The sequence below is a fragment of the Tachypleus tridentatus genome, chromosome 8 (genome assembly GCF_004210375.1).
Source record: "Tachypleus tridentatus isolate NWPU-2018 chromosome 8, ASM421037v1, whole genome shotgun sequence".
Classification (NCBI taxonomy): Eukaryota; Metazoa; Arthropoda; class Merostomata; order Xiphosura; family Limulidae; genus Tachypleus; species Tachypleus tridentatus.
The window spans coordinates 129,103,274-129,127,105 of NC_134832.1; the positions used below are offsets into that span (position 1 = coordinate 129,103,274).

General features: G+C 33.2%; 1 protein-coding gene across 3 annotated transcripts in view; it reads right to left on the bottom strand.

Moving 5' to 3' along the window:
* The window catches only part of LOC143223476 (zinc finger CCCH domain-containing protein 15 homolog), a 282,471-nt gene extending 261,484 nt beyond the window's left edge, over positions 1 to 20,987 (bottom strand). For all 3 annotated transcript variants that reach the window (XR_013012927.1, XM_076451509.1, XM_076451507.1), the window contains exon 1: positions 20,897 to 20,987. The gene's annotated coding sequence lies outside the window, so the exon portion shown is untranslated. The remainder of the gene's footprint in view (positions 1 to 20,896) is intronic.
* Between the last annotated feature and the right edge of the window lie 2,845 nt (positions 20,988 to 23,832).

Consider the following 23,832-nt stretch of genomic DNA (forward strand, 5'->3'; position numbering starts at 1 on the left):
ATCACCCACCAACTCTTGGGCTACTATTTAACCAAAGAATACTAGGAGTTACCGTCGCGTTATAACACCCCAATGGCTGAAAGGGCGAGGATTCGAACCCACGACCGTCAGATTACGAGATGAGTGCCTTAACCACCAGACTATGCCGTGCCTATTTTTTTTTTCTATTCTCACAGTTTGTTTGTCTTGCATACCAGCGGATCCTCACTTCACCTTTCACAAATGTTACAATACTACCAATTTTCACAATGGCCAGGTAGGTTACAGCGTCCGACTCGTAATCCGAGGGGCGCGGATTCGAATCCCCGTCGCACCAAACATTCTCGCCCTTTCGGCCGTGGGGGCGCTATAATGTGACGGTCAATCCTACTATTCATTGGTAACAGTAGCCCAAAAGTTGGCGGTGGGTGATAATGACTAGCTGCCTTCCCTCTAGTCTTACACTGCTAAATTAGGGACAACTACTGTGGATAGCCCTTGAATCATCATCATCATCATCTGCCACTCGATTCCTTAAGGAACATAGGGCCGCAATCACTGCAGTTTCTGTAACAGGTTTTTAAGTGAGTAGGTTGTTAGCCCACTGCACCTAGCCGTCCCTAATTTAGTAGTGTAAGACTAAACTCACTAGAGGGAAGGCAGCTAGTCATCACCACCCACCGCCAACTCTTGGGCTACTCTTTCACCAACGAATAGTGGGATTGACCGTCACATTATAACGCCCCCACGGCTGGGAGGGCGAGCATGTTTGGCGCGACGTTGGCGCGAACCCGCGACCCTCAGATTACGAGTCGCACGCCTTAACGCGCTTGGCCATGCCGGGCCACTGTGGATAGCCCTTGAATAGCTTTGCGCAAAATTAAAACAAAACAAACTAATTCTCACGCTAGAAGCATGGAGCAGAGGGTTAAAACTGTATCTGCTCAGACGAGACAGTTACATAATTATCTTCAGTTATAAATAAATACTTATTATTGAAATATTTCACATCAATTAATAAAAACAAATCCTCATTATTTCATCAAGTCACTATTGTTCCCAGAGACTATGTCGTATAGTTGAGCTCGAACTTAAATTTTACACTTCTCATAAATAACCACATACAGGCAACATGTTTTTAATTCTGTTCTTGGTTTAATATTAACAATATCCTGATTTGTATGTTACATACCTGTATTAATTACTTTTATTTAAATTTTAATTAAAGAATAATGATAATAGGGTTAACGTAACAAAAATATATGTAATCTATAGAAATAAAGATCACTTGAAATTCTCGTTCCGTATCTCTCAGGATCTTTTAAGAAATTTGCAACAGCAGTTTTACTACACCCAATATCACCAGTGATGGTACGTTGAGAGAGACCTTGCTTTTGCAGCTCGACAATTCTGCCACGTTCAAACTCTGTAAACTTTTTACAGATGTCAGTGGGAAATGTTGAAAATGCTAATGCTTGAACACAAATGACTAAATTTCGTTACGTGTTTACCGATTAACGCTTCGTTTCAGTATGGTCTTAAACTTTTGACCAGCTAGTACTTAGGCTAATTTCATAACGTTCACATTTTCCCTATTAAATGTTAAAAAAGGTTTTTTACTTTTATTTTGCCTTTTCTTATTCTCATCTTTCGAAACTCTACTCAAAGAAGTAGTTGAGTCTAACAACGCAAAATGCACATCTTTTCTTTATATTCATTGGCCTTAGGATTTTGGCCAGCAGTGTATATAAACACACATACGTGTAGAATAATACCGTTGAATAAGGATTTCGGTTATTTCTGTTAACGAAAAAGTTTATTGATATCCAGCAACTAATAGACGAAATAACTAAATAAGATATGCGTTTTTTTTAAGTAGTGATAAACATGCCGAGCTGTGTATTATAAGGTCCAAGGTCTGAGCCACACAATGCATTTGAAACGTTCTGCTCTTTCGGCTGTGGTTGTCTTAAAAACCGGCAGTTAATCCAATTATTCAAATAGTACAAGCGTAAACCCTTGTTACGAAGAGTGCTTTTGAATGAATATTTTCTTATTGGCAAATACTTCGAAAATATAGATCATTAGCTATATTTGAACCAAATAAATACACCAACCTGAACACACAAACTTATTCCGTAACTGATCTAATATGACACTGTAATACAAAAATTATGAGCCATATAGATAAATGTTTTTAGTATTTTTAACTTGAACAGCAATTATGCAAAACTTTAACTAAGCAGCCAGATAGCAGACTCAAAATGTCAGCCTTAGCTAACATTAATCTATAAATTGTAAGAAGTGAAAACCAACAAGCATGGACTACATAATGTAGTTGAGTATCACGTTATTACACACCCACAGGGGTACAATAATTTTCTTCATTTGTTTTTCTCTCCTGGATTTAGCAAGTTTACCCTATCTTCATGATAATGTTACATGAAGTTCCGCTTCATTTATCTTCCATATACTTTTGAATGCGAGCATGGTTTGTGTGTCGGAGTTACCATTTGTTATTTATTGAGTTTTATGTTATTGTAACTTCAGCTTACAATGTTGCTTACTAGGTGACAGCTTTATAAAGTTTTATACACTCATGTCTTTAACGTTGCTTGTTTAATGACTTTTTACATTCCTATAAGCCTTCCACGTGACCTGTAAGGGCTTAAAATTGCTCAGAATAGCCACAGTTATATTCAGCAACTGCTAACATTTGCGTTTTTCGAGGCCTTGGGCTAGAATGCTATTAGGGATTCACACAGACACATAAACACCTCTCACAATTCTTCTGGTTTTCTATCTTTGCGTGTGTTTGTGTGTTTTTCTTATAGCAAAGCCACATCGACCTATCTGCTGAGCCCACCGAGGGGAATCGAACCCCTGATTTTAGCGTTGTAAATCCGTAGACTTACCGCTGTACTAGCGGGGGTGACGTATCTATCTTTGCAACAAGATTGAAGCTACATGTAGGGTGGCCCGTAAGTCCATACCCATCCATATATCTTATGTATCCAGTGTATCTGTGTGCTGTCCCTCATTCTCACTGCATAATATTATGCGACGTCATGTTCTATGAGACATTTTCCTCAACATAGCAGGGGTTATTGTTCCAAATGCCGCAGTAACAGCTGCCTTCAACTCATCATTAGTATTATTGAATATAACATAATAACATATGGATGGGTAGGAACTTACGGGCCACCCTGTATTAAGATTCTCAGTGGAAAACTGAGTGTTCTCCGAGTGAAACTGATGCTGCAGTTCGTCATTTTATAGATAAAATCCTCAGCTTTTTATTGGTTATATGTAATACATAATTAAACATAAGAGAAAATTATTAATATACCTTGTAACAGAGAATATGACAGGTGGGTGTAGTATGAACGGTTTGATTTTCTGTTGATAGCTCTGTAACAAAAAATTAATGGTTCGTCTGAGCACTGAAAATTCTATCTTGAAGAACTTTGCTTAGTTTCTTGCTCTTTCAAGAGGTGGTGAAAAACACGAAAAGAAATGTCAAACTAGGGGAAATTCAGGATTTAAAAAAATATTTCATTGTAAAAATAGGAACATAAAACTTGTACGTTATTAAAATATTTATTATTAGCTAAAATTTTAGGATATTATCATTGGTATAAGATAAAAAGATGAGTACAATTTTGAACGTAAAACACTGAAACTTTGTCATGTATAATAATGGACGCCCAGATTGAGAAAGTTAAATGAGCAAAAATTCTTTCAGAGGAGGTATTTGAAAACTACAATTTCTATTACTTTGGGCATTGTCAGGGGTAATGCTCTAGTGGAATGAATAACATTTGTGTATTTTACAAGAGTTATTTGCCTTTCATTTCTTGCATTATTGTGTTCTAGACATAATCTAACTTAAAATACAGTTAGAAAATAATCCATTGCTGTTTTATCTCCTAATTCAATATAAATCCATGCAAAGATTTCATATTGTTTTTCTGGTGGTGTTTTTGTTTTTTTCTTACATTATGTTGAAAGACGTTTTTTGGGGGGAGGGTTTTTTTTTTTAATGCTACTATATTAAGCTGTGCTATTATTTTTATCTGGAAGTAAAATAACAAATGAAAGTTCTTACATTTATGATATCTAAGATTTATCATTTACAGATAAACACGTACTTATACATGATAAAAATATGGTATTATTAACATTCATGATACTTAGTTAAATTTAACTTAGTTCTAAAATCTAAATATGTGTGTTGGCAACCAGTATTTGATAGTGATTTCTTTGACAATTTGTAACTCCTGAACGTTAATTTTGATAGCAATTTATGTATTCATTGCATCTTTATAAACATGTTGTTTAACTAACTCTTTTAAGACCAGGAATTTTATATTTCTGAGAACCAAATATTATTCAGAATTTACCAAAATACCAAGGTTTTATATTTGATTTATTTTATATTTTATTGCAGAAAGGTTAAAAAAATGTATTACTTATTCAGTATTACAAAATCTCTTATGAAAGTACTCCACAAAGTCCATGGGAGGTTTATTTTTGAAAGACCTCTTTTTGTTATGTTGTGATAACTCAAAGTAGAAGATTGAGAGTTAGCCCCTAGGTTAAAATGCACATGAACAAATATTAATAAAACAAATTCTCCATTAAAAATTTGACTTTTCATGTGTAACAGCCTTGTAATGTTTAGTAACAATCTACCAAATTTTGTGAATATACATTTAATATATTAGAAGTTCCTAGTATGTAAACTAATGAGTACAAATAGTTATGGGTTTGATCCAATAAGCCTAAGCAGTTTCAGTAAAGTTCATAAACTACTTTAAAAAATTATTAACTGAAATATTTACCACGGAACTATAATCTTATATTAATATATATTAAAAGTTACAAACCTATGTTAGTTTACATTATAATGCTGTTTAATGAGCAACAATAGATTGCTTGAGTGTTTTCAAATTATCTTTTTAGAGTTACCTACACACCAATTAACTTTTACCTTGTGCTGTCCATATTATGTGTACATGTAATTTTTCATGTATCAAAACATATTTCCAACTTCTGCAGTGTTGATTTTGTGATATACTGTTAACAAGATATTAAAAATTTTACACATATAGACAGAAATACCTAATTAGTTAAAAGGACTTTGTGTTATGTTTTGTTTCTTTCAGGAAAATCTTTTAAGATGAAGAACAGAACTTGAAACTAACAGATTTTGGTTTTTGTGCTGGACCAAAGGTAATTTGAACTTGTTATTTTTATCTAAAAATTGCAAAATATTTTATTGGAATTTTTGTAGTCGCAAATAAGTAACTGAACAAACAAAAAGTCTAAATAAATGAGTTTCATTTATTTTACTTTTAGAAAATAGTTAATCAAAAGAAAATCCAGATATAGTGGTTTCTGCACATGCAAAGATTAATATACTTCTTAGCTCAAGATAGTCAAAAGACAGGTAAATAAATTTGTTTAAAGAATTTTACCTGAAGTCACTCCAAAGAAAAATATTTATCAGATATATTAAAAAATATATATATATGTAAAAGTTACATATATTTGTGTATATTTCTTTTATTTTTCTTGAAATTAAACCTAATAAGTTATGGGAAATTGTACTACACTAGTTTTTCAGAAGACACGACATGATACAAACAATACTTACCAGTTGTTAGGATAAGAACATCTTTTGTAAGTTGACAAAGCATGACTATAATCATACTTGTCATCCAACATTAGTATTAAGACTATTAAATTTTCAAACGTTTTGCTTTATCTGTTTTTGAAGGATTGAAGAATGGTGGTGCATTCTCTGACTTTTGCTCAATCCAATAAACATTTTAAGAAAGTATGAGTTTTTGAAAAAGTAAAGAAATTTTGTAAAATTCTATTTATTTTAAAAATACTTTTAAAATAAACTGGTTTTTGTTGAGTTTATTCATTTGAGAATAATCATTATATCATGGCAAAAGAAACTGTTGTTGGAATACATGCTAATAAATCTTGTACTTTTAAGGGAAGTATGGAAACACACCTAGAAACATGTTGTGGTAGCCCTGCATATGCTGCACCAGAATTGATTAGTGGACAAGAATATTTGGGAAATAAAGTATGTACAAAAGGTTTTATATTATTACAAGCAAAATATGCTTTAGTTAGATAAGATTTTCTTATTTAAAGATATAGATTTTACAAAGACAATTTCTATGTAAACAGAATTACGTCATTATTTGATTGAATGAAAATGTGGAATGAATAATGAAAAATTAAAATGACATCATTCTCATCTTTTAATTTGTTATACATTTGAAATAATGCAGTCTTTGTTTAGCTTTATTAAAATATTTTATCTTTAAATTGTACTTGTCATCAGTGTTTAGAAAAGTTTTTAAATAAATCATGTTGACTTGTAGAAGTTGTAAAAATAAGGAATCCTGATTAATGAGTTTATATCATTATCGAAAAAATTTACTGAATCAGTTGGGATAAAGGAATTATTGCTTAAGAAAGTGAGAAAATTAATAAGTCAAAATTTAAATTAGTTATGACATGAGCAAACTAATTATAAGAAACTGATGCTCAAGAAAATATGAATAATGGACCACCTTTAAGAAAGTATCAAGAAGACAGAAATTATAAGAGTATGATTTCAAAAGTTAAACAACTGTAGTTTAAACAGCGATTTGTCAATTAGAAATTTCAATTAACAAATACCTTCAAATTTTACAGGCTGATACCTGGGAGTTCTACTGTTTGCCTTGCTATGTAGATATTTGTCATTTGATGATGACAATGCAAGCACTTTATATAAAAGTTCAGGTAAATGATTTATAGAAACAGTGGTTTGTTTTGTCACTACTGTTATTTTTCTTAAACCTTTCTTATAATGTTGATGTGGTGTAATTAATTTTCTATATATAAATATGTTATTTAATTATACAAAATGGCTTGTTGAATTACAACCTGATATACCAAAGCACAAAAAACTTGTCTTGGCTTTACATAACCATATGAATTAATACATTCTAATTTTCTATCCTACTTTATAATTTTTCTTGTTAGTTTTTGATGATTAAATGTTTTTCTTTAAAATATTAAGCTGTTTTCATCTAATTTTCAGAATAAGATTTTAAAAGCTTATTTTCTAAAGAATATTTATTGATATAAAAATGTTTTCTGTACATGGTTTTTGCAAAAAAAATGAACTTCAAGCTTTTGAAAAAATCTAGAGTATTTTCTGAAACAATTTTTCTTTGTGAAAGACAAATTATCATGTCTTTTATAACTTGGAGAAATAATATTGGAAGGAAACACTGTGCATAATTTGTAAGTTAGAAACAACAAATTATTTATATGGTATTAACCATATCATGGATTTCTCAGTTTTTTGACGAACAAACATATTTCAGTAGAGCAAGTTTTCATTTATCTGTTCATATTAGGAAATTGAAAAGAATAAGTTAAATTCACATATATATGTGCTTGATGTGCATTCTGTGTCTAGAGAGTTTGTGTGATATTTTTATTCTGGAGTGGTATGAGTTGTTTTAGTCATAATTATAAATGTTTGTAATGTTAAACTTTAAAGAATTACAATTGCTTTAAGTTAACTAGTTAAAGCCACAATTTTTAAAAAATCAAACAAGTAAGCTTGATAAATCTTTAGATTTTCTGGTTGTAGTAAACTGGAATATTAGCTGTACACCTAAAATTAAGGGGGGGTTTGATGAATTTGAAAGAATGAAAATGACAGAATTTCACACACACCATTGGATTCCCCAGACACAGATTAGTAGAGTTACATTACAAGTTTAATTATTTAGCTCATAATTAATGAAAACAATTAAAAATGATTCTTGAATAGTGATCTTTCATCCCATTCTACCTTTTCACAGGAACCATGTAAACAAAATACAAGTGATTTATAATTTTACCTAGTAAAGTGGTGCTCCATGACACCTTTGTCAAGGCAAGATAAAATGTAGTCCCAAGAAAATTGATCAATGCTCATCTCGTACATATAAGTACATATTATATGGATAAATGAAATGAACATTATCAACAACCAAGTATTAAAAATGAAGTAGAAACCTGCCTGTATACTTATGAAAGTAAAGGGGTATTTTAATGACATTAGTTGAAAATTTGAAATTGTGATTGAAAGATACTTACAAGTAGTAAACTCTATCCATTCTATACTGTGTCATGACACAATTCATAAATCACATCTTTAAGTACAGAATATTAGTTATCCCAAGATACATCCATAATACAAAAGCTTAGGAAAGAAGTGTTTGTTTTTGAATTATTGAGGAAATTAGTAATAAGTAAGGATATATCATGATATTATTTAAAAACCATTAGTAATAAAGATGGCCTATTCACAGAATAATTATTGGTATAAATCAGATTAACAACTTCTAATATATATACATAAACGCCAGTGAATTTTGGTAATACTACTTTCTAACATTTTGTCTGCTCTTCACTATCTGGAATGCACATGCTTTAATTTTAAGATATTATACTGATTATAATTATGTTAAATCTTAAAGTACAATGCAAATTTTTACAACTATGTTGTCCTTGTTCCACTAAAGAAAATGTCAAATTTATTCACAAATAAACATGGAATGCATTAAGATTATAGCACATGTTCAGTTTTGTGGCATACTTCATTTTCACTTAATGCAGATGCTGATTGTATAACTCTGTAAGTTAGAGGAAATGCACCTACCCAGGACCAGAAAAAGTGAATCTTGGGATTTGCTGAAATGTATGTCAGGGATAGAGATGGGTGTTGAAGTTGATTCATCAACTATTCCAACCATGGAGATCAAAAGACTTTTCATTTGTTTGGAGAATGATTCTTTTGAAGGCACAGGGATATCTGTCTGCACTCCCACTGTATTGTGTAACAAAGTGCAGTAGCATACGTCCGAGATGAAGTGCTGGACAGCAATTTTGAAGCCTCAGGATAAGTAATATTATGAAACCTTTTCAAATGCTGCACCTGTTTTACTTCCAACCATTTAGGGCAAGAATGAAAGTAGGACGGGTGAGAGCCATTGCAATTGACACAATGTGGGTCCATTTCATACTCATAGGCATCGTGGTCCTTGCCACCACAACAAGCACATGTCAGGGAACCACGACATGACATCTTTGACACAGGTAACATCGGAGAGGGTTTGGAATGTACAGCTGTACCCTGCAATTAAGATAACCTGACTTGATGGTGGCAGGTGCACATGGTGATGTAAATGTCAGAACGAGGATATTGGTCGGCAATGCAACTCCATCTTTGTGAGTGGAGATACGCCTCACTGCAGAAACTCCTTGAGTGGAGAAACCAGTGAGAATCTCTGACTCTAGGATGTTCTTCAAACCCCTCTCATCAGTCACTCCTCATGATGAATTCAAAGTAGCATGAAGTGTAACCTCAATAGGTATATCCCTAATCACCTTTAAATGTAAGAGGAGTTCACTCTGTTTAGATGTGAATGTTTCCACCAATATGTCTCCAGAGAGAAGCTTCTTTACTGACTTTGGAGAGCCAGCAAGTCCCTCTAGTCCCTACTGAATGAAAAAGGGAGACATTTGCCCTAAAGGTTTGCCTGAAAGTGAATGCAATATAAGAAAATGAGGTACAACAGATGGTACAGGTAGTGAGGATTGCTGCTCAGAATCGTCAAGACGTGGTCATTTACCTATGGACTGTTTTTTCAGTATTTTATTTAGGTTTTTTATTTGCAGGATCCATAATGAAAAAAGGAATATTTCAGTGCCCACTGACCTCACAAGGAGCCGCACTACAATGTCAAACAAGGACACTGAGGCAATGCCAGAGTTTCGTGAGCATTAAACCCAAACACCAGCATCAGATACAATGTCCACAACACCTGTTGAGAACATCCAACACTGGTACTTGTTTGACCCTTGCCCAAGTGAATCAGCTGATTGATCCAAGGGAGGCCCACTCAAAGGCTGCCCGTCTGCAGGAATTAAAATCCAAAGTGGTGTGTTACGGTTGGACACATCTCCTCCTTTTCATGGGTCACCATGCACGGCAAACATGTGGGTGGACATTTAGATCCCAGAGCAGGTAAACTGAAAGAACAGAACCTTCCATGGGAAATCTAACCATGTACAGGAATCCACACCAAACGGGATTAATCCTTAATGTACACAGATGACTTGTTGACGTGTCCCAAAGTTGACTTTGGCAAAACCTACTGACACATTATAAAATTAACATAGTATATCTAACAAATCATAAAATATATATTTGATATTCTTATGTCATAAAAATAATTTTTAGTTGAGTATAAAATTATAATTACTTTAAAGTATGATGATTTCTCACACTAACATTAATGTTCTTATTGAGCCAAAGATTAATATTTTTGTTGTCAAAATCATTAGATAATTCTACTTTTATATTTTGCATCAAAGAATATTTTTAACTGCTTCACTTTATGAAAAACTAATTAAAAATTCTGACTTTATAAATTGAATATAATTCTAGGGTCTGATTAAATTATGGAGATAAAAATGTACACATAATGTGAATACATTTGTTGCATGAAGCAACAACTATGACTCAGAAACAGTTTACACTTATCAGGAAAACTTGTGTTTTTGTTTACAGCAAAAGCTAACTGAACAAAATACAAGAAACAACTCAATTGTTATGACCTTATGTCAGTACACATGAACATGAGTTATTAGATGTTGTGGTTGTATTGAAGAATAACTACTCTTTCAAACAATTTGAAAACTTAATTTCCCAAACTGTATGAAGCCAAATGCATACCTGTTTATATGGTTTCATGGAGTGTGTGCTGGCCTTCAAGGACTGCATAAGCACTGGACTTAGATAGCATATTTGTTTCCTAAAAGAATGAAATAAAGTCATCTTAATGTGAGAAAAAGCACATCCACACTAAAGTTTATTCTCAGATCTCCTTTTCTTGATCAATATAGAAACAATCACTTCAAACATTTTCAATAGTTAAAAAAAAGCAAATCACAATCTCATTGCATATGAAATAATTTCAAAATGTTGTGATAATAATTTGACATAAAAAAATGTTAAAACATCTGTAGTACAAAAAATTTTCAAAGTCAGAATTCCTTTGATTAACATTTAGGGACTATGGAAGCAAAAGAGCACATACACTAAATCAGAAATTTAGTTTAAACATATTAAGAACTCAATTTGCTTTATAAATAAAACACAATTAGTATGCCTAAAAAGTCCTTAATACAAAATAACTTTTGATTCTTTACAGAAACAAGAACCATAACTTAAAGTTTCGAATTGCAGGAATAGATCTACAGTTTAAATTTCATAAAGAACAAAATAATTTTTTTTGTATTTCAGTGATACTGGGAAACAATAAAATGTGTGTTAATACAGCATTACATTTTTCTAGTGATGTATGTGCACCCAGTACTAGTGCGGGAATTACAAGAACATGTGGGTAACCTAACTGTTGCACTGTATGGAAATGTTTTTGCAACACCATTGGGTAAATCCACTTGTCACACCAAATAGCTTTAAATGTCAAGTTAGATATATCCAATGATAGCATCCAAAGAGTTTTAAAAAATCCCATTTGCTAGATTATAGAGTGGTTGGATGAGAGAAAGCAAAATATTGTTACTAATGGACTTGCCTAATACTGATTAAAATATGCAATATTTTTGTAAATATAACCTAAAATCCTGTTTGTTCTATCACTAGCAACAACACAATGCTTAAATGATTTAAGAGACTGATCAACCATTACACTAAGATCCTTTTCTTTCATGAAACTGCATCTAAATTATACTCATAATTCAAATTGTGATATCTTGCATACAATACTTTGCATTTAATGTAATTAAAACTCATTTCCCATTTACTTTCCCCAACGATTCATAACATTACTTATCCTGAGGCTTGAAAGTTGCTGTCCACCACTTCATCTCAGATGTATGCTGCTGCACTTCATTCTACAAATACAGTGGAAGTTCAGACAGATCTCTTTGTGACTCCAAAAGAATTGCTCTCAAAACAAAGGAAAAGTCTTTTGACCTCCATGGTTAAAAAGATTATGAATAAACTTCAACACCCATCTCTGTCCCTTACATACATTCCAACAAATCACAAGATCCACTTCCTTTGGTTACAGGTACAGGCATTTCTTCGAATACCTCTTCTTCTCCCACCCCAAGACGCAAAAAAAGATCATTCGTTCACGTCCACAGTCACTGGAATCCCATTCCAACAGCAAAGACCTGCCCAATCGACCCAGGGCAGGATTCATGGAGGTCGATAGACCTTCCCCAAATAAGGGCAGTAAGAAAATAAAATATGGTCGTAAATAGAAGGGTTCTCCAGCCATTTTGTCTACACACCATTAAAAATGGCCACCTTGATATAATAGAACTGTCGACGTTTATGTTCTAATCTGGGTGACATCAAAACACTGATTGCTTCCTACCATCCTCTATGTATATCCTTACAGGAAACATTTCTGAAACCTGATGATACAGTCACATTTTGGCAGGTTTCTTTGCACAGAAATGACAGGCTGTGTGATGGATGAGTGCATGGTTTAGTTCACATACCAGTCTGTGAGATCTCCAAAGACAAACAATGAAAAGAAAAAAGAGGCTGTACTATGTTGAAACTGGCAGGAGATGCAAAAATACCTATGGTCAGACTTACCCAAAGAAGAATATGCAAGATGGATCAATTGGTGATCCAAAACAGTTAAAGTAGAAAAGGACAAATCTAGAGAGGTGGAGATTCTGTAAAAATAAACATGGATAAGAGAAGTTTCCACAAAAATGGATAGCAATGGACACTCTGTACAGAATGCAAAAGACAATACACTAAAATCCTTGTACAGTGATGAAAATGAAATAGAAGTGGGAAGAGAGAAGAGAACATCTGATCTTATTCTTGAATAGCTAAACTCTGACAGAAAAATGTGGACTGGAAACATCAACAAGTCCTTATATTAAAGAGGAGGGAAGACATCTTAGGCATAAATGTCTGAACAACGATGACCACAAACAAGAAATTATGTCTTGAGAGTCAAATAATACAAATAACAGGAGAGTGACAGCTCAGAGAGTGAAATATTATGTCCAAACAACCATACAAAGGCTGTCCCTGTATGGGACAGGGGTTACACAAGGAGATGGTGCAAAAGAAAGGGATTACTACCTGGAAAGAGGCAGAAGTTTAAGGTCAATACTCCATGATAACCTGCATCAGGCAGAACAGACAAGCCCTGGATGAAAAACCAGGGCAATCTCATATGTCAGACAAGGAACCAGACAGGTTTTACCACATGAAGGTGCAACACCCTGTCATGAAAATGGATGGCTGAGGTCAACTGAGAGAAATCATAAAATTAGGTGTTGCAAAGGTATTGAAGAGGGATCCAAAATTTAAAAAAATCCAACAGATAATTAAAGGATGAAAGGACTACTCCAAGAGTTTGTTTTGAATTTTGCACAAAGCTACAGGAGAGCTATCTGTGTTTGCCTTCCCTAATTTAGCAGTAAAAGAATAGAGGGAATGTAGCTAATCATAACCACCCACTGCCAACTCTTGGGTTACTCTTTTATCAATGAATAGTGAGATTGACTATCAGTTTATGATGCCTCCATGGCTGAAAAGGCAAACACATTTGGTAGAATAGAAATTCAAACCCTCAAACCATGAGTCAAGCACCCTAACTACCTGGCATACTATTCTGTGGGATGGTTCCTGTCAAGAGAAGAAAAGTGAATGATCACCAGATACAAATGTCAAGGACATGACATGTTGTGAAGTGAATAAAATAATTGTAGGTCCAAGAAAGGAAATTCAGAGATAGAAATCACAGGTGCCAGAAGCAGATGTTTCCCTGGTGATTGGTTGAAGTAATGACCATATAATTGTCAGAGTAGATCACCATAAGATCCACAAGCAACTAACAAAACAAAAGGATGAGAATACAAAGACACACACTCTCTGCCCCTTCCATACAGAAATAGAAACATCAATGGAAAGATGAAAGTTACTCCAAAGAGGGATCAGTATATCCAGGAATATGGTGTAGATAAGAGAATGCAGGGCATTCTAGAGTCTATTAAAGGGGATGCTTGTGTACATGACTATGAGGAATCAGAACTTCCACAGAAGCAAGAATCCCCAAATGCATAAAAAATGTGAATTGTACAGAAAAATTTCCACAACACATATACACAAGGGAGAGGATTGAGCCCAACATGTGCAGTAGTCGAGTTAAACACCCAGGTAAACAAGAAACTATATTTGAAATATTATTTCAGTTAACAAGAGAGCTCCCAAAGAATAGTATAGGTAGCAATTGCCAGTTCCTGCCAAGACAGGTTCCACAAAAAGCCATACAACTACAGAATAATAGGAATGCGGGGAAAGATATCTGAAATATGTAGCTTAGTTAAACTAAGCCTGGAAGAGATGGTACAATACAGACCAAGAAAGCTGTACACACAGGACTGAGGAATAATGAAAATAGTGATTCAGAGATGATAAAGAAATTACAGGGTGAGAAACCTCCAACTTTATGGGGACAACAAAAAGACTAGAATAGAAATCCAGAATAGAATGGGAGACAGATTCTGTAATTCCCCCTGTTAATAATGAAGATAGAGAGGATCAGTGAGAACTGGATAGAAAAGAGAACAATAAGGAAGGTGAAGTATGAAAAAAGGGAAATTGAAATGATGAGATGGGACATACAAAGCCCCAGAATTGCTAGAGAAGAAAGAAGACTGGGAGATGAAGTGACAGAGGTAGGCACTGACAGGTCCAAATTCTAGGACTGGTTCCGAAGAAGAATAACCTCTGAAAACTGTGACAACTAGCCTTGCAAGAGGGAAACAACAAACATAAGCAAGTGAATAAGAACAAAAATTTGTAACTTAATATCACTTTTGAGTATGGATGTCAGACACAAATACCTACTAACCAGTGATTTGGAAAAACATGGAAATAATGATAAAAAAAACTCCAGGCAAGAAATCTAAACTCTGGATTCTAAAGGGTTGGGAGCAACCTCAAAGGCCAGAACTATGAAAAAAAATAGACAAGACAAAGCACCCAGATATAAAATGGAGGAATAGGAACACCTAACTAAGGAAATACCAAAAACAACAAAATCAGAACAAAGACAGAAGGGGAAAATTAAAACTAACGTAACAAACAAAGAAGAATAGAGGTCTTCATCAAAAGTATTGGAGTCAAAATGACAAACATCAATAAGGAGAGAGAAAAGATAGAAAAAAATGAACAAATAGTGGGAAAGAAAAGAAGGAGAAGGAGGAGACCCTAAGGAGAAAAAGAAGATGTTGGGTATCATGAAATATAAAATGGCTGAAGCAAATGTGTCAAAAATATGAGTACGACAATACAGACGTGGGACAGTACACAGTTTGAACAGTAAGAGGTAGAATGACCAAAGAGAATTTATAATATATAGTTAAAAAAAAAAAAGACAGAATAACACATACCTGATTCATGAGCATAGCAAACACAAAAAGTGCCATTTCATCCTTAGAGATAGATAAGCCAGAAACAAAGGCCAAATGTAAGCCTCTCCAATAGTTTTAATTTTATGAAATACATGTTTTTTGTATCAATTCAAAACTCATCACACACGCATCATAATCATAACTTATAAATACCATTTCCTTATGGTGTTTTCAAACATATTAAAGATTAGAATGCAAGAAACACTAAACTTATTAAATGTAACAACCTTTTATTCTTCTTATACTATATATATTTATGAAAGTGTGTATGAAGTTCAAAGTATTTCATACACGAGTTTTATTGTTGGAACAAAATATAGCAAGACTTCAACTGGCTGCACAAAAACTCAGTAATCAGTAGTGGTCAAGTCAATTACTTAGTTCATTAGATCTACTGAATGTCTCAAGTCTCAGTTTTCACTTTATTGATTATTACAAGTTGAATTTTGATGCATATATCTATAAAGCAGCAAGACCTAAAATGACATACATTTAAGTAAAGACTGTTCATGTAGAGTTAACTTTTCAAACTCATCACTGAAAATCTGGGATTTTTATTCTAAATATTACTATTTAATTTTCTTTACTGATATAGTGCATCAGCAAAAAATTAATAATTTTTCCATGGAAATTAAATACTTATGCATAAGGAATATGGAAACATTCACATCATCAACACATGCTTCATATAAAAAACTGCAGAAGCCATCAATCTCTGGAGAGGAGAGTAAACAAGAATAATTCAAGTTGGAAAACTCTGATACATGTATTCAAATAAACTAAAATCAAAATAAAACGCTTGAGAAACAAGTACAAAATTCAAATACACATCCTTTACACAAATCACAACTGAAACCTCAATTCGTCAAGTAATTATGATAGCAATCACAGTTTTTTCCTAGGGTGCACTATTTCATTAAAATAAGTTATTTGATAAAATAAAAACACAATTACTTTATTAACCTATTATCACTAATTTTCGTAAAATTTTAGAATCATCTCAACAAAACTTCTGATATATTTACATCTTTTTTCAGTAATCAAAAACTGAAGTTCATTTTGTCAAAGTAAATTGCTTCTTCAATGAGTAATGCCACAAAAATGAAAAAAATAAACCATGCATATTATTATCCTAAAATTCACTACTCACCCTATTTATAAAATGAAACTCTTCCTGTCCCAAGTGTTTATTTTTCACAGGACTATAGTATAGTACTCACTGCTAAATATTGGCTGTTTCATAGTTTAAATAAAGTAATTTTAAATTTTAGAATGATAAAGTAAGTAAATACAGGACATTAATGTGAACTATAGTATTGCTCAGTTGAACAAAGCTCATGTGGTTCACTCCAGTAATGTAAGGGCTGTAAGAAGTGAGCCTTTCACCCTGGTAGGTTAAACTATTAAAAATTACTCTATTAAAAAAAACCTGGTTTTTCATGTGCAAAAGCCTTGTAATGTTTAATAAAATCAACCACATTTTGTGAAGACACAATTAGCATATAACAGGTCTTCCTATGGTTAGGGGTCAAAGGGGGTTTCATCATCTTTGTAGACTTACATTTAAACTTTTAGTGACCTAATTTTATGAATGAACTTCAGTAAGTTTGGTGTCACATTGAAGATTATAATTCAAATTTTAGAATTATACATTAATTAATTTCTTAATTTAAAGATAAGTTTTACAACAAAGTTTTTGAATAACAAATTTTGTGTGCCACCTGGCATGTTGATTGCAGCTTTGGTAGATATTAGGTGTTTGTGATGTTCAAATATAACAACTATAGTTTCTTATGATTATGAATTAAAAACTCAAATTACCAATACTGAAAAGCTAGAGTGTAAATTAAGAACTTCCTATCTTTTCTATTTGCAGAGTTATCACTAAATTTAACAAATCAAACATAGTGAGTACTGCTCAAATCTTCATTTTTGTAAATACCTGCTTATGTAACCTACTTCTGCCTCTAACATGTTAATAATTAGCTGAAATATCTGAATATTTCTGTTCACATGGTTTACTCAGTCTTTTAATTGTGGGAAGTTTTCAAGATTATTCATCTTGCATCTTAATACGAAGGGGAAAAAAATTTATCCAAAAGAACAGTACTATTTTTTTTAAACCAAAATACAGATCATTTAGTAAGTCTGATAAGTCACTGTAGAATACTGCAATATTGACAGAGTAATTGGCAATACTAACTTATTTTAAAATGCATATATAATGCATATTGTTTTATATCTTCCAGGTGTAAAACATGACATGATCAAATTTAAATACATTAAAACATCCAGGTATTAAAAGTTCATAAACAATAAAACTGAAATATTGTTAAACCTACATCACTTTAGATTCTAAAATTACATAACAGCAATTACAGCAATAAAAAACTATAACCAAGGAAATGTCAATTATTACAGGTAATGGTCTGAATTACATCAAACTTTTAAAGAAATAATACAATGTTATTATAAAAAAAAAGAGAGTAAGAGAGAACAAGTATTAATCAATGGTAATTCAGTTTAATGTTAACAGAAAATTAAAAGCTTTGAAGCTATGGCAGTATAAACTTTTGAGTTCAGTAATCTTTACACCAGTTTTCCTATTAATAAAATAAAAGGGTTTGATGAAAAATTTTAGTTTTTTGCTTACTTAAGTGTATGGCTTTTCTGCTTCTGTAAACACAGGACTGTATATGGCACGTCACTTATGAAAATTACCACTGGTTCTGTCAAGTACATTTTTTACAGGCCATGGAATTTTTACTCAATAATACATTTATGCAATTTGGTCAACATGTATTCAAACTGGTACAAACAATTCCAATGAGTGTCAACTCCTGTCTACAAGTTGCAGATCTTTATCTATTTAGACTAAAATTTCCTTACATTGCAAACCTTACTAGTCAGGCTATAGTAAAGATATGCAGATATATAGATATTATTATACCAAATTATTAATGTTTTCTGGGCAGAGTTTTCTTAATATATACCAGAGCTCACTCTAGAAAAACTTTTCTGCTAGAAATAAAGCAAACCAATTAGATTTAGATGTCACCATCATTAACTGTGTTAAACTTTTAAAGTTACAATATTTTCATTTGTAAATAGGAATATTCCAAACAAGTTATATTACGATGTTTACTTATTTGATACAGAAGAATTTGTCCATCATTAAAAGGTTTTATAGATAAAGTACATAAATTCACTCGCATCTTTCATAACTATTGTTTCTCATTGGTTGGTTTGTCAACTGGTGGTTTATGAAACAAAGCAACAATACTATCTGTGCAAATAAGTGGTAAAAATACTAGAGTAAAATATTATACAAATTAAAAATAAAGTTAAAAACCAAATAATGTTCCAAAGGCAGCTAAAAAAACTTAAATAGAATTACAAAAGCCAATGTCTCATAAATATTTGAAAACAGAAGTAAGTTTGACAGTGTCACCATTGATAATGACATTGTCTGGTCAGAGGTACACCTGTGAAAAATGCATCTCTAAAATGGCACCATCACTCAGATTCATAACAGCACAACACTAAAATGTAAGTTATTGAGACTTGAATGTTACAAAAGTCACATATTGGTGGATCAGTCCCAAATAAAACAAAATTATTGATTATTAAACTGTGACAGTGCATAGCCTAGCCAGGACAACTTCCTCCTTCCAATTCTTACTGAAACAAGACGGCTAAAGAGAAACAGAAGATTTGATTTAGAAAAACTTATGACATTGCTCATTTCAAGATGACTACCAACTGGTATGAAGCTGAGCCTTGAATACAGTACTGAAGTTCATATACAGAACAAGCACGACAGTGACAGCACCAGAACAGACTGACTTAATGTCAGCGAACTCATTCCTGTGAATACCAACATGGCCAGTTATCCAGAAAAACTGGATGTGAATAGCAGATAGAAGAAAAATAGGCCAGCCAGTGTTGATTATTGTGAGAGAAAGGTGATAATTAACACAAAGCGATTCTCTGACCAGTAGAGAGTTAAGAGAGTTGGTGTAAATAATACAGTAAGTGTACTGCATAGCTTCTATATCATTCAGAACAAGAGAAATGTCATACAAAGTGACAGTGAACACAAAAACTGTAGAGAGGATTTTGTATGAAACCACCCAGCTAAAACAAACCATGGCAGATCTCATAGACTTAACTGATTTCAAACCATCTGTATAATTGGGAATGGAAGAATGGTTCAAAAAATATTTGGCAATGAAAATAGTACAATCAATTGGAAGTATTAACATTCCTCAGATGACACAGAGAAAGGTAAGGGGCAGAGGTGGTTATAAGACATAGTGTGTTGGGCTGATCAGTGGAGACAACAACATCAATCTATAACACACCAAACTAAGTCAGCTACACCTAAATATAAAGACCAAAGGGAAGAATGGCAACCTGTATATATCCCCAAAATGTATAGCCAGTGGAACCCAGTGTAAAGACTCTAAACTGGAGAAGTGTAGAAAGACCCTGTTCAGGACTGAAGTCTCAGATGGTGAATAGGGTACAACATCTTTCAAGGCCAAGGTCCTGGTAGAAACATAGATAAGAGACAAATAGTCCAGTTTTGAACGAAAAATGAATCTGCTCCACAAGAGGTAGAAGAGAGGATGTGGAAAATGTTCAGTGCCCTTGTATACTTTGTATTTCAGTAGGTTGGTTAAGTTTTACTACTGTGTATATTTGACAGTTATATCATGAGATAGGGTCAAAAAGCCATTGTGAAGTAATAAATTCAAAATCAGCCAAATAGGAAATGTTTAGAAAACTAAGACTGTGCTAAAATACAAATTGTAATTGTATTTCAGAATCTGCAGTTATTTTGTACTTTCAACATTTTTTTCGCTATTTTCATTACAGTTAAGATAAGAGAGCAAATTTAAAGTTCTATGAAAAATAAAAAAAAATTATATTCATTAAGTAGATGTTATATGTAATGTAAATTAAACATTAAAACCATAAGGTGAACACAAGTAATTTTGTTCTTGGCATGAAAAATCACACTTTACTCAAAATTACTTAATAAAGAATTCATAAATTAATGAATAAATGTTTTGTAAAAGCAATTTACTTAAAATACAATATCCGTTTGCAAAAGGCTTGTAATGTTTACATAAAAATTTGCTAAAACTCATGATGATACAAATTTAGAACATTACAGTAGTTTATGTAGTTTCACGGTTACATGGAAATTACAGAACTGGTCAGAATGACCAAGCCCATATACAGGCTTAATAGAGTATAATTTAATTGATAATGGAATATGTATGTGGATCACAATCAGTAGTCTAAATGTTTTAGTTTGAAGTGCATTTTTTAAAAATTCTTTAGATACACTTACCATTTTGGAAACTTCTAGTAAGCCTAATTTTCTTTTCACTTTTGATGAAACACTATCAGTGACTTCATCAAGAAAACTGCTCTTGATTGGATGCTGTAAAAAAATTACTTTTTCTAAATTTACTCGCTACACTTAATTTTAAACACAAGTGAGTAATAAAATCATGGAGAATGTTTATAATACATAATATGTAGTTTATTTTTTCAAAGTCCCATAATTAATATTTTTGTTAAAATACAGTTTACTACTAATTATTTGGATACTTTTGTATTGAGGTGGTTAATTACCTCAGATACATTTCAGTTACATTCTTAACCATAATGTTGGCAAATCTTTTGACAACTTTATATTAAATCATATATCTTTATTGAAGAAATTATAATAAAATAAATAACTTTTATAATTTTAAAATCCCTTTCTATGGGTAAAGATTAAGTACAGAAAATCTTAGTGATTTACACAAAAAACATCATTAAAGAAAATGTTATTAATTCAAATTCTGTTAAATATTTATGAAACAAAAAGTAACTTCTGAATTACAAGGTGTCAAGTGTCTCTAGGATCAAGCAACTTCATGAGAAACATAATCAATATATCTTGCTCTGATCCACCAAATACTTATAAAAGTGTACAGCTTTGGTCTTCTTACACAAGAAGGAAAAGTGATGTATAAAGATCTGTTCAAGATGATGCAACTTAAATTGATTATCAAGTAAAAAAGAAGTTATCAATCTATACAAGTCACTAGTTGATCCTCAATAGTCTTCACTTGAAATATTGTGTGAGCTTTGTCTGAATAATGACACTGATTTGTTGTAAATTGTTCAAACTACAGCTACTAAAATTACTCCAGGGATGGAAAGGTTATATTAAGATCTCTTCAGAAAAGAGCAACAGGCAGGGTTTTCAGTATGTTAAAGAGTAAATGGGTGATACTAATGAATCAGGCAGGTAATCCTGTTAGTGTACAACATTGTGCTGGCATATAACTACACCATATTTTAGGCACAATACCTTTAGGAAGATCCAGAGGCATGCTCACCCAGAAATATTTAAAATCAGAAACACCATTCACTGTATCTTCTAGTCTCTTTTCAAATAAGGGTATAAAAAGTGTTTAAATTTGCAATAAACACATGATTTTTCTGCATTAGGTGCATAACATCTTTTCATAAATGTCATAACTCTTCTCCCTTCAGTGACGTGAAGATGCCTTTGAAGTTGGCAAAACTTTTTGGTAAATATAATTTTTTGGAGTGGGTGGGTAGGGTAGTTTGATTTACTGACTGAATCCAAAGCAATATGACTATATTTAATTTCATATGGTTGGTTGGTTGATTTAGTTTTATGACACAAAGCAGCTAGGCTATCTGCACCAAACATCTGATAAAAAGGTAAAAGTAAAGTAAATGAAGGTAAAGCAAAACAGCATTTAAAAACATATGGTTAGAACAACTTCCTCCTTCCGATCTTTACGGAAGCAAGACGGCCAAAGTCCAATACAGAGATTTATTTGAAAAAGCTTGTTTTTGCATTGCTCACTCCAAGTAGACTGCCAGCTGGCATGGAGCCCAGCCTATATATGACCATAGTCCATGTATGGAATAGGTACAGCAGTGATAGTGCCAAAGCAAATAGATTTAGCTGCCGTGTCTGCAAGCTCGTTCCTGCAAAACCCAACGTGGCCTGGTATCCTGAAAAACTGGATACAAATAGATGTTAAAGGGAAATGGGCCAGTCAGTTTTGAATATCGGCAAAAACAGGGTGTGAAGCGATTCCAGAGCCAGTAGAGAACTAAGTGAGTCAGTATAAATAGTGCAGTTGGAGTACTTCTTAGCTTCAATATGATCCAGGGCAAGAGAAATGGTGTACAGTTCAGCAGTGAACACAGAAGCTGTAGAGGGGATTCTGTGCACAACCCCCAAACTGCAACAAACAATGGCAGAGTCTACAGTGGTGCATAAAGTCCAGCCTGTGGGCCAAATCCAAAGTCGACGATGCAAACTGGCAGTTTCATGATGATTGGACTGCACAATACTGTTTTGTTCACGAACAGAAGAACGTGATTTGTGCAGCAGTTGCTGAATCACCAGCAGAACGTTTACTCAAAGCAGTCAGCAGATTTAGGCACAGCATGTGAGGTCAGTTACAATATTTTGTTGATGACAGCGAAATCTGAACGACCATTCACTGATGGTGATTTTGTCAAGCAATGTATGATTACTGCATTGGAAAAGTTGTGTCCAGAAGCAGTTTGCAAGCTACAGGCGGTGGCTTTGAATTGTATGACAGTTCAATGAAGAATTTCACATCTCTTGGCAGACAAAACAAGGCAGCTTACAAATAAAGCAGCCAACTTTGTCTACATCTCTTTGGCAGCAGACGAGTCGACTGACATCAGTTCAACAGCACTAGTTTTTGTTTGTGGTGTGTTGTCATCGTTTAATATCACAGAGGAACTAATCAGCATGGGTTCCATGAAGGGTCAGACAACTGGGTCTGCTCTATTCGAGTAGTAGTAGTAGCGTTTCATTGGATTTCACGAAACTGGTAAGTGTGACAACTGATGGAGCATCAGCCATGACTGGAGAAAGTAGAGGGCTGGTAGCACTGTTGATGAAGCATCGAGGAAACCAGAACAGACAGTTGGTGAAGTTGCACTGTATTATTCACCAAGAGAACCTGTGCAGTAAAGAGCTTGGTTTTCAGGTACTGGTGGCATTAGTGACGAAAACCATTAATTTCATCAAATCACGAGGGCTCAATCACCGTCAGTTTTGAAGTCTTCTTGAAGAAATTGATCCAGACTATGGTGACCTTGTGTATCAATGTGAAGTACGCTGGCTGAGTTGGGGGAAGATGCTCAGAAGATTCTGGAAGTTGATTGATGAAGTGATAGAATTACTCAGAAGCAAGAACAAAGACACAGAAGTGA